We start from the raw sequence: 13403 nt of genomic DNA, 5'->3' as shown, positions 1-13403 counted from the left end.
TTCTAAGCATGGATTTTGCAGAGAAGATTTTTATAAAGAGAGCTGGTGTTTTTTTAATTAAATTTGGAAATGGGCTGGTAGAAGGAGTTAAGCAGGAATAATTGAGCACTGTGCAATAATGTATTCCCAATTAGCCAGAATTCTGAGAAATCGTGGCTAACTCTGATATCCAAACTTATCCAGCAGCAATTGTTTCTGTGTCAGTGCAAGATAGTACCCATGAACACCTACCATCTGAAGTTGGAATATGTATGTATGCATGTATGTATGTATATATATATCCCTTCTCATCCCTATGGGTGGTATGTGTCTTCCTCAACCTCGGGTCCTCTACCAGAGACCTAGGAGTTAGAGGGTTCTGCGCAGTATCTTAGCTGTTCCTAGCACTGCACTCTTATGGACAGAGAGCTTTGATGTTGTTCCTGAGATCTGTTGGAGCCACTCTCCCAGCTTGGCGGTCACAGCCCCAAGTGCTCCTACCATCACTGGGACCACTTTGGCCTTCACTTTCCACATTCTCTCTAGTTCCTCCTTTAGGCCCTGGTACTTCTCCAACTTCTCATACTCCTTCTTCCTGATGTTGCTGTCACTTGGCACTGCTACATCTATCACCACCGCTGTCTTCTGGTCCTTGTCTATTACTACGATGTCCAGCTGATTGGCCAATACCTGCCTGTACGTCTGGATCTGGAAGTCCCACACTATCTTAGCCCTGTCATTCTCCACAACCTTCTGTGGAATCTCCCATCTGGACTTGGGAGGGTCTAGCCCATACACTGTGCAGATGTTCCTGTACACAATGCCAGCTAGTTGGTTGTGCCGTTCAGCGTATGCTGTTCCTGCCTGCATCTTACACCCTGCCACTATGTGTTGGACTGTCACTGAGGGCTCTCTGCACAGTCTGCACCTCAGGTCCTGTCTAGTGTGGTAGACCCCTGCTTCTATGGATCTGGTGCTGTTCTTGTGGTGCTGTGTTCAGTGCCCCAGTGCTGTCTTTTAGTCCAGCCCTTTCCAGACACTGGTAGGATTTCCAATACATATATACTGTTTGTATGTATGTATATAATAAAACTTGTATTTAAAAATTCTTTCAGTTAAGGATTGAAGGAAACTCACCTGGTGTTTTCAGACATCTCAATCCAAAGGTTCCTAATAGCTGAAAAGCTATTAACAAGCAATTTCCCAAAGTGGTTAGAAAAGGAAGTATGAGAACCCAGTGTCATTTTAAAGGTGCCAACCATGGTTTGAGCAAGATAGCTATTTCCTCATCTCCCAGAGTTCTAAATCCACTGGAGACTGCTGTCTTGCAGTCTCCTCATGAGGAGTGACTATCTGGAGTACTTGTGGGCAATCTCAAGTCCTCTCCTTGTCTGGAGATGAATTATGAAGAGCTGGTCTACGCAGTAGCTCTTCATTCTGCCGTAGTTGGAAAAGCAGAGCCGTCTTCAGTTCATCATTTCTTCCCCCGAAGTCAATAATATAGTATCTGAAGAGAGATTAACACATTACATTCTTGCTGAAGAAACATATGGAATCAAGCTTCCTCGGTGAGAAGAGCCAAGAGAATAAAAGCAATCTGTTTTCTTTTTATTTTCTTCCTTTTCAAGTTTTTACTTCTGTTGACTGTTCAGTTAAGGGAATCAACTCCCTACTGCTGCAAAATATGATTATGTTATTTTATTGGAAATTATATTTTAATATGTGTATTTATTATGTTTTTAAAATACGCATCTTGTTTTTCTTTTCAAAAAAAGAAAATTAAAGTATATAGCATGTGAAGTCAAAACAAAGCATTTTTGGTTTCTCCCTGTCTGTATGTGCATTAACTCAATTAAGCAACTGAAGCATCTGGGGGTCAGAAGATGGCAATCATGTGATTGTGGCCACACCCCTTTTTAACAATACATGTAAAAGGGGAGCAGGGCTTTGAATCAACAATTGTGGCCTCCATTTTGACTTTTTTTTTTTAATTGTCAGAGTGCTAGAAAGCGTTTGGCCCAAGAGATCAGAAAAATCACACACCAGGCATTTCTATAAAAATAAATTTATTTACAGAAAGCACAAAAACATATTTACAAGCTGTGCATTCACACGCGCTCAGAGAGGACAGGGAAGAGAGGCTGTGCTGGAAAGCCACAAAAGCAAAACTAAAACAAGACCAGGCAAGTTCATCCCCCAGGCAATGCAGCTTTTAACACCCAAACTGAGGACAATTAAGTTCGACCTCTTCACCCTGCTGATACTTAAGAAAGTACTCAATTACCATGGTAACCTAGTGGCTTGGTCCATGCAAAAAACAAAGAAATGCCAACAAAAATGTCCCCTGGACATTTCCATAAGTAACAATATCCCAATTCAAAATAACATTAAGAATAGAGTGAGAAGAAAAATACAATTCAGTAATAATAATCAAGAAAAAGAAAACAGTAATGTCAAAATGGAAAAACATTCTAAATAACTTCAGCTGGTTCCCAATGTCTTACAAAAAAGTCAACTTTTATTTGGAACTTCAAGGGATAAAGATTAAGAAATTTCTTACCAAAGGAATTTTATAAGATTATGTCCTATAGTAAGTAAGCAAGTAAATAAATAAATAATTTACAAGACTGTGTCCAAGAAGGCCCTGCTTTAAGTATACATCAATTAAATGTTCTATTGAAAACAACTGAGTATTTTTAAAACAATATTCTATGTCCAGCTGCAGATGGTTGAATTTTTCTTAAAGGAGGTATGGAAAAAGAATTATATTCCTCTTTCTGCCCATGCTGGTTTTGATTCGAATCAGCCCATAACACCTTACATCAAAGGAAATACATCCAAAAAAGAGAGAGAGACACACACACAACTTTGTGTCCTCTAGTTTAGTCAATTGTTATTTACCCTCAACATTTACCTTTTTTGACTTCTTCCTCTTGAATCCTTCATATCTTCATCCCTTAGTTCCACCCTCTTTCACTGATCACACCATCCTATTAAGGCTAAGTCCCTTCCAGACATTCAGAGTGCCCCCTTATCCCATTCTTTAAATAGCTCTACCTGTTATCGTTTGTCTCCAAATTGTGTTTTTTAAAGAAAAACTAAAAATCACCAGCTAATAAAGTGGCATGTAACGGAGACAAAAAAACCAAACCAAATAACCCTCTATCTTCTTTTCCCCTTGTTGTACCCTGTTGGCACCTTGCCACTCTATGCATTAGGCTTACAACTTCCATCATTAAATAATCTCATATGCATTCTGTCTGGATGGCATCTGGTACATATTGCTGTTTAGATGCCTTACAAATGACACTTTTTTGATCATATAATTTGTGCTTTTAAAAATAAAAATAACAGCAGTGTCATAACTCTTTGTTGTTCTAATTTAGCATTTCTTAAGCTACTAAATCAATGATGAAACATTGCCAAATGGTCAATCAAGTTGGGCTTCCATATTGTTGACATGAAGTCTCCTTTCATTTATGTCATCAAATATCCTTCTTATTGGCATTTTACAAAAGCAGTTAACCAAGGGATGATTTTGATCCCCTTTTAATAATTAAGCATTACTCAATATAAAACTGGTGAAATGAGCAGATGTTTTTAAAAACCATGCAAAATGTATTTTTAATTGCATGTAATTCTTTTTCACATAAAAGTTGCTTGTGGCTAAAAATAATATAGGTAAATCTTAGAAAACACAGGTACTCTGTCTAAATAGATATCTTGTCTTGACTAGAAATGCTTCAGATGCATTTGGAACTGCTATTTATATATCTATATCTATACATGGGGATGGCTGCTATAGACCACTCCCCCTACACTTGGACAGTTTTTAGATTCTTTCACCCCTTGGACTTTTTATCTTTACTCTTATTTATATTATTTATTATTGTAATTTTATACTGTATATTTTATGATTGTTGTTTTAATTGATTGTTGTAAACTGCCCAGAGTCCCCCGATGGGAGGACATGGGCGGGGACAAATTGGATGGATGGATGGATGGATGGATGGATGGATGAATAAATAAATAAATAAATAAATAAATGCATTTGCATGTACTCAGAACAGGCTCCAAAAAATTAGCTGGAATTGGTTCATCAGGTAAATGAATACAATGTTGGGTACACGCAGCACACTAAGCCCCAATGTGTCTTGTTAGATTTTGGCTTAATGTCTTGTTCAAAGTCAGTCACTGCAGTTTATAAACCATACTGTATTGCTTAGCACAATGTGTGAACTAACCAATTCAATAAAGCATGGCTAGAGAAATCATTTTAATGCAAACTCTGTCTAATATTTTAGCTCTCGTCACTAAACACTTTTTGCAAAGCTTCCAATAGTATGGAACAATATGTCTTGACTCAAAGCTTCCATTTTATAAAGCTTCATCAATGGTTAAATATTTTTTATTTCTCTTCACATGGCAAGGATGGGTAATGTTAGGCTTTCCAGATGTTCTTAAACTCCAACTCACATCTCTTAGAGGTATGACTACAACGGTGCTGACTGAAGAGGCAGTGGGGTGAAGGCAAAGAGTTAAGGATTTATTTCCTTCTTTACTCTGCCTACTCTTTCTCTAAGCAGCTGTTAATCTCAGTCAGTTCCTTCTTTGTTTCCATACAGAGAGCACATACCATTTGCCTATCCTTTTGATAGGATATAGTTAGGTAGGTCCTAAGCTTTGCCTATGCCTATAATATATTTTATATAAATAAATTTTCTTTCTGTTATAATAAGAAAATAATTACAAATCCTTGCTTCTTTAATAATTGCTCTGATCAGACACTGAGAACAGCAACACACACGGTGCTTCAACTTCTAACATCACTCCTAGCATTATGACAAAATTTGAGGGATGAGTCCAAACAACATCTGGAGGACCTTCTTTTGCCAACCCCTGTGCTTTGTATGAGCTTCAACTGTAGTTGAAATATTATGGTGAATATCCATTATTAGATTCAATCTCTAATGCATCCCGCAAACCACATTTATCATCCGAACTTCATTTGTTTAACTTCTTCATATTCCTTTCGCCTAAAGAACCATGTGTTCTAATATGCGTTTTCTGCAGATATGCTTCAATTTAGACCCTGACTGCGTATGCAAAATGCAGGATGAGGCAAACAACTGAAAATTCAACAATGACCTTTAACAGCGCTGTCTTTTTGAAATGACTCCTGTCTTCCATTTCAGTTCAAATGCCAAACTTAGTTGAAGGTGTCCTTGTAATATAGTGTGGTCAGATTTAAGTACTGTTCAAGATTACTCTGGTTTTCTATCTCCATCAATCAATGCAACACATACTAATTAAGCATTTCTCTATGCTCTTGCATGATTTATTAGGTCTTCCTTCATTAATGTGTTTGATCAGGAAAGTAATTAAACAATGAACATTGACAACACTTACTTCACGTCAGTGATTCAGAGAAGGATTCCTTGAACAAAATTGTGATAATTAATATTCACACTGTCATGAGTTTCACTTAACATTGAATTAACTGAACCTCTAGTAGCCCTAAGCTTCAGGTTTATCATAAAAAACCTTGTATGACAACAATAAAGTGGATTGGACCTAACTGTCCCATCAACACTTAAAATAATTTAAGAAAGAAACATTTCTGGATAATTTCTGGCATGTCTGTTTCCCAACTTGGTGCTGTGCAGATATGTGAAGACTATAATTATCTTCCATTTATTAATTTCTGAACTCCATGCTGAATAGAATAATCTCTACTGTGTCACTCTGGAGCAGCATACTTCAGATAAGTTTTCCTTGCGCAGCAGTTTTGACTGAATAAAAGCCATGTGTCCAGGGAAAATGGACCAAATGCCCTATAGATCCATATAAGTTCACAACAATGTAAGATATATAATTAGTGAATGAGCAAACAATGAGATGTAACAAGAGTTTTTGGGGCAGTTCAAGAGCTCATGAGAGGAAAATAATCAGAGACACTGCATGGCATATTCTGAGGGACTGTGAGTTGATAAACACACTTGGATTGAGTGACTGCTTCCTGCTGGGTAAGCAGAGGCTAGAAATGGAACAGGGAGAGGTAGTAAGAATTTGCCTGGGTTCCTTAGTGGGTGAATTTAAGGGAGAATCAAGAGTTTGTACTTGGTTAAAATAACAGCGTAAGGAAGGAGCAAGAAGAAATAAAATCCTTTACAAATAGGAGTCTGCAGTTGTTACTAAAAACTAATCTGTCATATATTTGCAGCAGATATACTGTAAGCTTACAGCAGTCCTTCAAGAAAAAGTCAAAGGTTGGACCACACTTCAGCTGAAGAGAAAGGACAAGAACTTATCAATTCAAAGAAAGGAAAATCTGAAACAAAAAGAGACAGTAGAAGCAATGTTGCATCCTTTTATTCAGTTGAAGAGGATTGGAAAGCGAAATAAAAATACTGGAAATCAATGACTCGTTAAACAGGTGGACAATTGTTTTCTGGACCAGGATTTGAATTATCTAGATGGTGGACTGCTAGCACAAGCTGTGCTGCCCCTTACAGTAATGTGGCCAGTCAAAGCAGGGTGAGTTTGATTATAAGAACTTTAAATGAATCCGGTGGAGAATGGAAACAAAAAACTGATACAAAGATCACATAGAAATTGAAAGTGTGGCTGCTGTAAGGCATCTTAACCACTCAGTGAAGAAAAAAAGGCTAATAAAGCTTATGGCCACCATTATCTATACTCTAATGCATAGAGTTTGGGAAATACACAAGATGAGCTTGAGCTTTTATACTGAAGGGCAAATCTGATTTAATTGATACCACAGAGACCTGACAGGATGATTCTTATTACTGGACTATAACAAGCAAAGGGTACTTTTTTTTCAAAAGAAACAGAAACAACAGAAAGGGAGGAGGAATTGCAATGTATATTAAAAATAGAATTTTCTCTTTGGAAATTAAAATGAATTAATTTGTCAATGCTGTACAGAGCATCTGGGTTAATTAAAAGTAATATTGTTTTGTGTGTTTACTATTGCCTGCCCAACCAAGGAGAGGATGTGGATAATGCTTTGCAAAAGTAGACTATAGATCAAAGAAGTGGGAAATCGAAGTAATGAGATACTTTTATTATCCCAACATCTTTTGAGAGGCAGACTCTGCCAAACAGGATCCTTCCAAGAAATTCCTGACTTGTTTTACTGATAACTTTCTCCTTCAGAGGACTGCTGTCCTTTACTTGATAGTACGTAGGGAAGACTTAGTTGAGAAAGTGGAAGTAATAGAAACATTGAGGGAAAATGACCATATTATGCTGGAGTTCTTGATTTTAAGGAAAATAAGACTGAGTTAGTCAAAAGTTTATATTGGACTTCAAAAAGCTAATGTTAATAAAGAGATAAGTAATAAAGAGCAATGATAAATCAGCCATGGAAGGAGAAGTAAATGGGAATAGGAACTTAAGATGGGTGGGAGTTCCTAAAAATACAATTGCAAACAATTTGAATGAGGTGAAGAATGTAAAACAGCAAAAAAAGCCAAAATGGTTGTACAGAATACTTAATGAAGATCTGAAAACCAAAAAAATTACACTTAAGGAAATTAAAATAGGGGCAGGTCACAAAGGATTATGACAAACAGGCAGTTTAGAACTGTAGAGCTAGTATCAAGAAAGCAGAAGCTCAGAATGAGCTGAAACTAGTGAAGAAAGTTAACAAAAAGGATTTATTTAGATATATTGAACATAAGGGAGGGGGGAAATCAGTATATCAGATCAATATGACAGCAGGTAGCAAAGGAAAGGCAGAGCTTCTCAACCTTTTGATTAGAAGTCTGAGACTGATATGATTGGAAATATCTCTTCACTTTGAATGAATTTAAAGCTCCAGGGCCAGATGAATTTCATCTTAGGATACTGACAGTTTGGCTGAACCTGTATGCACTATCTTTGAGAAATCCCGGAGAACTGAAGAAATGTCAGGTTACTAGAGGATAGCAAATTTTGACCCAATTTTTTTTAAAACGGGATGGGAAGGAGAAAGATCCTGCAAACTACCATCCCTTCTGATGTCAATCCTTGAGAAGTTTCTAGACATGACATTCTGATAAGCAAGTTAGTTAAGTCTACACTGGATGGCATAACAATTAAGTGGATATATAACTGTTTTGAAAATTGGACTATAGCAGTTCAAGAAAACGAGCTCAGTTTGGTAGTTCAGGAAAGGATTACATTTTCTAACTTCCCCTGCTAGATCAGTTGTTGCTTTTTTTTTTTACAAGAAAGAAAGTTTTTAAGCAATTTGGTAAAAAATACTTGGTATTGTTTTATTATATTTTTTGCAATCTCTTCTTTTTCAAAAGTCTTGATACTTTAAAATTGCCACATGTGCTGCATGTATGAATTTTTCTTTTAACTGAATATGGATGCTTTTATAAAAAAACATGAAATAAAACATGGAGCTCAGCTTGACTTACATACTGATTCTAACATTTTTGCTGAAAGTCTGAGGATCTGCTGATCCAGGATATTTTGCTTGCTGGAACCCAACAGAAAATGGAAGCCACTTTCTCCCTTTTTAAATCAAGTGGAAACTTCCCAAAACCAATCTAATTATTTTGCCTTTAAGGCAGAAGTCCCACAGTTTCTCTGCCAGCCCTTGACAGAAAGACTTTAGCAGAGTAACAAATCAAATATGCAACTTTTTGCCACTCTTTCAGGACATCTTGAAATCTGCTGCTTTATTTTGCTTAATGGTAGGGTTGGGTATGGTCTGCGTTAGGTAGTTAGACCCTGACTCTGCCGGTAAACAGATTCACCTGTTTTTATCTGTAAATGCTCAGCTGATACTTTTTGGTTAGAAGTAACAACCCAAAATTCTGGATATGAGAAAAAAACATGATCAATGTTTTTCACAAACTGGCCAAGTCTTCAGCCTTTAGGAAAAGCAGCAGGTAAGACATTTCTCATCTAGATGCCTCAATGAAATATCAATCTGTTTCCGTCCATTTCTTTCAGTTAAGGGGTGCCTCTTTCGGCCATGAATGGGGAAAAGCTATCACTAGGCAATCAGAACACAAGAACCCATGAAATCATTGTTGACTCCTACTCGTTCTGGGAGAGCTGTTCATTTGGCAGAAACTGGTCTCAGTCAAAAGTCAGCAGGCTCGTTATTTTAGAATAAGGGAGATAAGATCAGCATAGACATGGGTGGCTTCTTCCAAAAACAGCCTTAGGTATATAAAATGATGCTGTCAGAAAAAATGTTGTCAGACGCAGCTGACTGTCTCTGATACTGAAACAAGCAATGTTTTCTCGCAGAGCTATTCTCAGCCTGCCTGCTGTCAGGGAGCCAAGTGTGAGCTGCCTGTAAATATATATATATAAACATATGTATGACAAAAATGTTTTGGGATAAGTTCTTCAAAGTGAGCTCCTACTAGAGTTTGAACCCAGGGCTAACCATTGACAGTGGTCCCAACTTTTACCAGGATAGAGTGATCACAGAGAGCCTGCAGTTGAAGGATGGATACTAGAAAATAGTTTTGTAATTACTGGTTTTATAGTAAGTGCAGTCTGGAATTAGTTATTTTGGTAAATGCTGGAGCTTCTATCAGTGTAGAAATGTCAGTTGATGTTTTATATACTATGCATGGAAACAGTGCTCTTGTAGCAAGTTTACAAGAAAAGAGCTGGAACTAATTTGTCATTTCTCTCCCTTTTTAAAAAAAAATCAAAATGATGTCATGCTTATTTTGCAGGCAAGGCAGATATTCTCAGCTTATTTGGTTGGGTACTACATCTTAAAGAAACATTATTGGTAGGATTTTAGAACCTCTAACACACTCACCAAAAATCAACTCCCAAAATATTTACCATAAATAAAATTAGTTGACCCATGGCCATTTTCAGATCATGTGATACCACTCTTGTTTGAACTTTTCCTAAAAGTACTGGGAAGAGAATGATATTGATAGGGAAAACAGATACACACATCGTTTGTTCAAGCTCAGGAAAACCAGAAGGAGTTTGAATAATATAGTCACTATTCATATAAATATATCGTGCTGTTTTGTTTTGGTTTTTAAAGGCAGATCCTGCAAAGGTCTCTATATTCAGATCAGATCATTTGACCTAACTACTCCTTGAGAGGAAATATACCAGCGGTATTGCCAAGATGTGATGGACCTGGGCAAAATACCCCCTTTTTAACTCCTAGGCATGCTTGTGAGTGTTCTCTTCCCTCCCTGGTTTCTCCCCCTCTGCTTGTCATGATTTTCTCTCTCATTTGCCTCTTGCCCTGCAGTCTTCCCTCTCCTGTGCCATCTTCCTCTCCCCCCCCCACATCCCTTACCAGACAGCACTTGTGCCTAGTATCTCTATTTTGCTGGAGGTTCTCTGTGCATCATGCTTGACCTCTTCTTAAAAGAAAGATGCGGCAAATGAATTTGAGAGCCTTCTTAGCTGTGGATCCCCAGACCTCCATCTGGTGTCCAAATTTAGTAGCATTCTTGGAAGATTAGCCCCTTACAATCAGAAATCTGTTTGGCACATGTGGTTTTCTTAAGAAATAAGATTGGATAAGACCAAACTTACTCATGCTTAAACCAAGCATGTTAAATAGATGGGACAAGCTGTTCTTTCCATCAGACAGAGAGGCATTATAAATGAGCCTTAAAATTCAACTGTTTTACTACTATGCCACATGAAGAAGTGCTTTCATTTCATTTCAGTAACCTTTCATTCATTAGCTCATCCTAACTGTAATATTCCTAGACTTATCAAGACAGATGAATTGGTTGATGAAAGGAAAATATAAAAAACTGGAGGAAAGAATCATATAATTCTAGAGTTTGTGATGTGCCTACTGTTACATATTTTACAAGTTTACATATTGTCATCAAGACCTTTTCTATAAATGTTGGATGAATTGTTCTTGTTTCCTCCATTTTTTACAGTATTATGATGTTTATATTGTTTTAAGTATGTATTTTTATTTTGTAAACCATCTGAATATGCTTTTGTATGGAAATGGTATAAAATATATTGAATAACAATGCCAATAATAACAAAGTGACTTTTCAATGTCAAAATTACTAGACAAAAATAGAAAAGGGAATGAGAACAGAAATAATTACATATCCATAATAAAATATTCTGATCTTCAACCTGCTGAAAATAGAGATAAAAAGTCGGAAGCCTCAGCAAACAAGTTCCAAAGACCTGGATTTTTTCTTTCTGTACAAAGGGCAACTATTTTGAAAAGCTTCTAAGCATCTAAAAATGTATGACATTTCACAGGTAAGCAACAGAGCCAAAGGTTTCCCAAGCATGAAGTGGAAGTGAAAAGATACAGCTGTCCTGAAGAATGTGCACATGCCCCTCTTCCCCGAAATTGTTCTTTTCATCCTCATTGTGTGCCTTCAGTGGGTGGTTCAGCTATTAAAGATCTGAGTGAATTATGGTGCAGACCAGGGAATTGCCTTTCGAACAGAAGAAGCTGTGGCTAAGCCCCCAGGAAGGAATGATCCAGAACAGGTTTTCTGTAATCTGAACCCTGATATATTTTTAGATTCAGGTAAGACTTTGAAAGGAATAGAAGCAGCTTCCTTTCCCCTCCTCATCCACCATCCTTTTAATTCTTGATGGTGAACATCTTTCTGCTCTAAGTTCCAATGCATGTGCTACTTTATTCTGCATTCTTATTGGTTCTACTCCACCCACTACCATTTCTCAGTTTGTCTTCTCCAAATAATACTCAGCCTCCCATAGTTCATGGATATATTATGTCCCTGAGCGATTTTGTTTCTTTGTTTGTGTTCCTAGGGAGTCTTAAAAGCAGTTATTTCTTGTTCAGCTTTAAAACTTCTACAGTTGTTCCCCTGAGCTTCCTTGGCAGTGACCTCATTTTGCTTTCAATTTTGTTTGCACTGACCATCCGAGATTATTATTACACGGATGAGACAAAAACAGGTCATCAAGGTAGTCTAAGAGGGAACTGCAGAGAGGGTGTCAGGAAAGCCAAAGTTCAGAATGAGCTGATGCTGGTGAAGCATGCCAAGGAAAGTGTTTGTACAAAGGAAGACGGAAAAATCAGTATATTAGCTCTCCATGAAAATGGCAAAATGTTTACAGTTAATAAAGGCAAAACTACTCAATACTCAATACTTCCATTGATATTCATGTACAGGGCATTCCAATTCCTTTTTCCATGCCTTCCTATATTCTCGAATGTCTAATTTATTCTAACAACTATTTATGAATAATTGTTACAAGCTTATTACATAGGCTTGCAAAGAGGAAGGCCACCAGCCTGCATTTAGAAATGAAAGGTTTTTTAACTGTAGATATTACAACTACGCACTATCCAGCAAATGATACTGTCATGAAAATCTACTTCTGAACAGGAGTCAGAGTACAATTAGATCTGTCTCCCAAAATATTTGAGATCTTCAGGATGACAAATCCTCCTGTCAGAATTGAAACTTGATCCCAAGACTATTTTTAGAGTTAATAGTATCAACAGATATGAGTCCTCTTCCTTCATTTAATAAAAATTACATAGACAACAAATGTATGGTAAAGATTAAAAGAAATAAAATTAATGAATCAAGGAATAAATTTTCCCCCAAAATCTTTCCATCCAATACTTAATCCCACTTTGATTAGCATTAGAGTGGTACACAGGCAGACAAGCCAGTGAATTACTTTTTCTATCCTTCTTCATTCTCCTAGCTTCTTCTTTTCTTCCTAGTATAATTCAGACTTCCCCATTATAGCTCAGTCTTATTTCACTTGCAAGGCTTCCAGCTATGTTTGATAATCAGTTCTGAAACCTTCTGGATCAGATGCTGATTAGAGTTTCACTGTTCTGTTGTTCTTTAATTGTTACCATCCTTGTACATACTGAACTCTATTGTAAAAAAGAAGGGTCTTGGTCTTAGCCAATAATTCAATGTCCTTTTCAGTATGGAGTTCAGTATGGAGTCTTCAGAACCTCCTGTCATGTGAATCCCAGGCCTGTGAGAGTATTAATCAAATATTAAACACTGGAGTCAAAACAATCCTTGGTTGCCACACCTCAAATCAAATCAAAACAAAACAAAGTTATTTAGCCCAATTAACAGATCTATAATATATACCTTGCAACTATGCAGAGCTTCATATCCATTGACAAAAAAGATAATTTTTATAACTTCTGTACCTGCAACATCCATTGTTTTCTCATTTTGATTCTGAAAACAATTGCATGCAAAGAGTTAAGTGTACATTCAAATTTCAGGAAGATGTCATGTTAAACTTCGTACTATTTAGAGGCTGAGTCAAATGAGGCATTCCTTGAAACATACGATCTGGGAAGGGGTCCCTAAACTTTTGCATGTCACTCTAATATAAATGCAGATATAGAAGAATGTGGTTTGTTACGCAGTTGGCCCTGAAATATTGATTGCCATTCAGCAATTTAGGTG

This window comes from Candoia aspera, chromosome 5, assembly GCF_035149785.1.
Source record: "Candoia aspera isolate rCanAsp1 chromosome 5, rCanAsp1.hap2, whole genome shotgun sequence".
Classification (NCBI taxonomy): Eukaryota; Metazoa; Chordata; class Lepidosauria; order Squamata; family Boidae; genus Candoia; species Candoia aspera.
The sequence above is the reverse complement of the archived record's forward strand: the minus strand, read 5'-3'. Positions refer to the sequence as shown.